The 5,000-nt window shown below is 45.8% G+C and overlaps 1 protein-coding gene across 3 annotated transcripts in view; it reads right to left on the bottom strand.

The window, feature by feature from the left end:
- Nucleotides 1–5,000, bottom strand: part of mdga2a (MAM domain containing glycosylphosphatidylinositol anchor 2a) — a 154,619-nt gene that overhangs the window by 113,764 nt on the left and 35,855 nt on the right. The window lies entirely within an intron of this gene.

The following is a 5,000-nucleotide window of genomic DNA, read 5'->3' as shown; positions in this document are numbered from 1 at the left end:
TCGCAAATAATTTTCTCAGAAACACAAAACACACACACACACACACACATACACGCAGAGTGAGAAAGAGAGAGAGAGAGAGAGAGAGAGAGAGAGAGAGAGAGAGAAAGAGAGAGAGACAAAAGAAATAACACAAACCAGGATTGGGGGATCTGTGTGCCCAAACATCACACAGTTGAAAACATCACACACATCTGAGCTTTATCCCATTTTTACCTTCATACACTTACTACACAAAGACTCGGGCTGCTAAAAAAGAGAGAAAGAGGGGAAAAACAACAAAAACTGAGGCAGACTGGCACACTCATTGATTTCCCCCCCCATCCTGTACAACCTCATCTCCGTCTCATTCGCCTCTCCCGTCGCCTGGCATTAAACTTCCCTGATCCTCACTTATGCGCCGGCGTTTCCTGAGGTGGCATGGGTAAAACTATAAGACTGTGGCATTGTAATATTCTCATTGATGCGCCGTCAGCCACCCGCGGAGTGTCGAAGAAAAGCTGTTTGGGTGGATGCAAGGCTGTTGACAGCACACTTATGGCAATAATCGGGCCGCTACTACAGCTGCCACCTCCACCTCCTCCACCACCTCCTCCACCTCCTCCACCACCTCCACCACCACCACCACCTCCACCACCTCCTCCACCACCTGCCACCTCCACCTCCTCCACCACCTCCTCCACCACCTCCTCCTCCACCTCCTCCACCTCCTCCACCACCTCCACCACCACCACCATGTTCTTCCCCAGACACTTTCGTTTCCTTTTTGTTAACCATTGGAAATGGGGAGGGAGGGAGATATTTTGCATAGTGGCATTATCAGAGGGAAAAAAGTGCAGGCAGCGGAAAAGAAGAGAAGAAGTGTGTCGGGGATACGGATACGCCAAACGTGGTGCAAGAGCAACGCATCACTCCGAGACAACAGGAAGTGGCAGCCACTTTAAAAGGGAAAACAAATAAGAGTGCAGCTAATTATCAATGCGCCCAGCGTAATTATTTTTCGCCAATTAATTGAGCTTTTTTTTTTTTTTTTTGCACATTTTTGGCCCGACAACCAGACAACGCTGACTCCTTTCTGACAAGCGCAAGGTTAAGAGTTCCATACTGGATGCCACAACAAAGTCAAAAAAAAAAAAAAAAAAATGAAAGTATTCTCACAGTGAGCCAGCTGGCTGCTTCGTGCCCTGGCCTACTTTTAAACGCTCTATTTTTAGACATGAGTGAGTCTTTTTTTCTCTGCCCCAACAAAAAAACCATGACTCTCTCCTTCTCTCCCTCTGTCTTCCTCTCTCATGTCCCATTGTGTGACGTCAGAGCGTGCCGTGGTCGTGTGAAGCATCAGGCGCACACACCCCGCCCCCCCCGCCAAGGGCCCCCTCCTGGAGGATGACGTGGCCCCAGCGCCATGATCTCCGATTCATAATCGGCGTGTTAGTGCCGTTTTTTTTTTTTTGAGTGGGTTTGGGATCGGAGCCACTCTACACAACGCCAAGCGCGCTTCCTATCGGCAGGGCAGCTGCTCTGGGAGAAGATGTCACTCCGCTGACAGATGGGCCAGACCGATCAGAGATGACGGGTGGCTCGTCATAAATGCCGGCTTGAGCTTTACCAAATCGGCAGGCCAGGTTCCTCAAAAAATATGTGTGACAAAATAAAAAAAACATGACTTATCTTGTGTGAATGGAGAGTGCAGATGCTTTGATCCATTTGCTACAGTAGGTGCTGTATTTTATGTTTAATTAGCACTTTCCACAAAACAAGCAAGACATCCCATCAACTATTCCTAAACTATACTTCTAGATGAAACCATAAAGCACAACACTTTGCGTTGACATCAGCAAAGATCCCACTATTGTATCGTAAAATCCCACATATGTAAACTGCAAATTGCATGACATAAACTGTATTAGATATTTAATAGGCTGTCTGAATTTATGTCCCCAGTTATAATGTGTGGATGTGTGTGTGGGTGGGTGAGCAAGTGTGAGTGAGTGATTGAGTGAGTGAGTGAGTGAGTGAGTGAGTGAGTGAGTGAGTGTGTGTGTGTGTGTGTGTGTGTGTGTGTGTGCGAGGCGTGTGTGTGTGTGTGTGTGTGTGTGTGTGTGTGTGTGTGTGTGTGTGTGTGAGTGAGTGTGAGAGAGAGAGAGTGTGTGTGGGTTTTATGTGTGTATGTATGTGTGTGTGTGTGTGTGTGTGTGTGTGTGTGTGTGTGTGTGTGTGTGTATGTGCCTCAGACAAAGAGAGAATTCCTATGTGTTTAGAATGTGTGCGCCTGTCTGAACGAGAATGGAGAATGTGCTGGCTTTTGCTCCTTGAAGTAGCTGATACTGAACTTTTTCCCCCATGTCTTGGAATGCGTTCAGGACATAGAAATGGCCAGTGGCCTGCTCAGTGCTGCTGTATGCCCAGACCAATCAGACACAGAGCCTGGGATTGCCAATTCCACTTAGCCGCCACTCGCCCTCTCTGTCTGGTGTGCCGCCTCGCACTGGTGTTGGCTCCACAGTTTGTAGGCTGGCTTGGGAATGGAGCCTCCACTTTGCTGAGGATATATCCTCCACAATCTCTAACTCTCTCCAACACACACACACACACACACACACACACACACACACACACACACACACACACACAACACACACACACACACACACACACACACACACACACACACACACACACACACACACACACACACACACACACACACACACACACACACACACACACACACACACACAACACACACACACACACAACACACACACACACACACACACACACACATCTACACAATGGCTTACACAAAATACCAAAACAGATTAACAGACACAAAACCAGTAGAATCCAGTTGTACAATTTCCCAGTTTTGCCTGAGAACAGTTATGACCCGTCTGTACCATTTCCACCGCAGCTGCTCGAGCTCTCGGTGCTTGGTGTTTATTGGTGAGTTTCAGAACTATATTTGCCATTTGACTACCTGACATCAGGAGAGCAAACAATAGATTGTAAGTAAGTAGAGCTGGCTGCTCTAATACCCAAGGATCCATGGCGTCTGGAAGGAGAGTTTGGGAATGAGGTTGACTGTTATATCTGGTGCACCTTCAAATTACTTTTCCGAAAACCTTCAGCAAGAAGGTGCCTGGTCAAAAGTTCATGGTCAACAAGGGCTCGGCAGTACATGGCATGCGAAGAGAATGGTGGATGACTCCGAAAACGAGTGCCAACCAGCCTTAACCACCTACACCTATTGTACCTTCTCTTTCAGGACTCAGAGTGACTGCCTGGCTGGCCTCCCTCTTTCCCATAAACCAATTCTCCCATCTAAATGGCTAAAACTCCATGGTCAAAGACGCCTTGAATCGCTGTTTAATGCTGTGTATATGCCGTGTGGGTTAGCAGCATAGCTTAGCTTAGCTTAGCACTCAGCACTGTAAACCCTGTCTCCAGTGAAAAGGTCACAGGCTAACGGCCCGTGGGTGGAGCAGAGCGTTCCCACTGACCTGGGACAGCAGATTGATTTAGAGGGTGGAGTGGAATGCAGTTGGTGCTGTATAAACCCACCAACCACCACTCTACTGGCCATGGCTCTTGGCCCTGTGGTTTGCATACCTGTCTCCCATGCTCCCATGCTGCAATTTGACAAGTATGGTAATGCAAAGCACCAAAGCATTGGTGGGTGTTTCTACATCAGCTGGACCAAGATGATGCATTTACATATAAGGTGAAGAGGCTATGGTTTGTGTTGTTTAGCTGATAAAGAGACACTGGTTCAAGGATGTGCCTACCCTGATAGATGTGTTTGGGATTTACAGAACACAATGCATGCACGTATACACATACAATAACTTATGGTATACATTTGGGTTTGGCAAACACACACACACACACACACACACACACACACACACACACACACACATGTATAAACACAGACCGACACACAATCTCTTCCTGTAAGTGTTTGGGCTTGGAGAGGCCTTCAGAGGACCATTTTTCAGCCTTCCCTTAACCTACTGCACCCCTGGCAAGCAACAAAGATTTATGTCCGTTAACTAATACAATTAACCTCAATGTTGCCGTGACTAATTGTGAATGGTCGATCTGCAAGGTTTCCGGCAGCGAACAAGGAACACACTAAAGTAAAATCCCTCCCCTTGTGATTACACAAATGGATAGGTGTCAATAAACTAATTGAGTACGGGCAATGGCACATGAGCTGTCACAGGTAAATAAAGGGTTTTGCTTTGCGTTTCACGGACCCGTGCGCTTGTCTATAACAGACGGCGTCTGTTGTGTTTGTTCAGAAAACCAAAAACAGAGAAGGAAAACCACTGCACTGTCATGCTGAAGTCAGGGTCACGCAGGGCTGGAAATCATTGGTAAAGTAATAAGGCGTAGATAGATTATCACCAACTGTAAACCAATTTAGCCCCAGCACAAGGGACACAATTTATGGTAATGGCGCAAGCAGCGATCCCCTAGTCTTTGGCCAATCATATTAGGTCCAAAATGGGCTCTGACAGTTATGTCTCTTGTATTTGAGGAAAACGACACAGATAAGTAATTAACCTCAGTCCCAAATACATTTAGTGAATTATTATTATTATTTAGTGAACAAACTGTGCCAATTAATATCCTCAAGAGTTGATTTACAGACAGCTGTTTCTTTTTTTATAAACTATTTAAATGTGCAAACGTGCCAAGAAATGAAAGTCAATGATTGATTCATTCACTGATGTAATTCTATTTCATCATGGCCTGTGAAAAATAAAAAATACACCTATTCAACTGAATAACTGCATTTATAAGTATGTGTTTTCAAAACGGCCCATTTTTCAAGCATGGCCTCCTCTATCTTTCACTTTTTACCATCTGATTCAATCAGATTATTTTACTCAGACACTGACTTTGGCTGCATCTTTTTGGGTCAAGGGTGAAGAAAAAGAATGACTCATGTATGGTAAAAATTGCCAGCGATTTTAATTGCTGCTTTCACA

Source organism: Alosa alosa, chromosome 19 (genome assembly GCF_017589495.1).
Source record: "Alosa alosa isolate M-15738 ecotype Scorff River chromosome 19, AALO_Geno_1.1, whole genome shotgun sequence".
Lineage (NCBI taxonomy): Eukaryota > Metazoa > Chordata > Actinopteri > Clupeiformes > Clupeidae > Alosa > Alosa alosa.
Note: the sequence above shows the minus strand (reverse complement) of the source record. Positions and strands in the feature narration are given on the sequence as shown.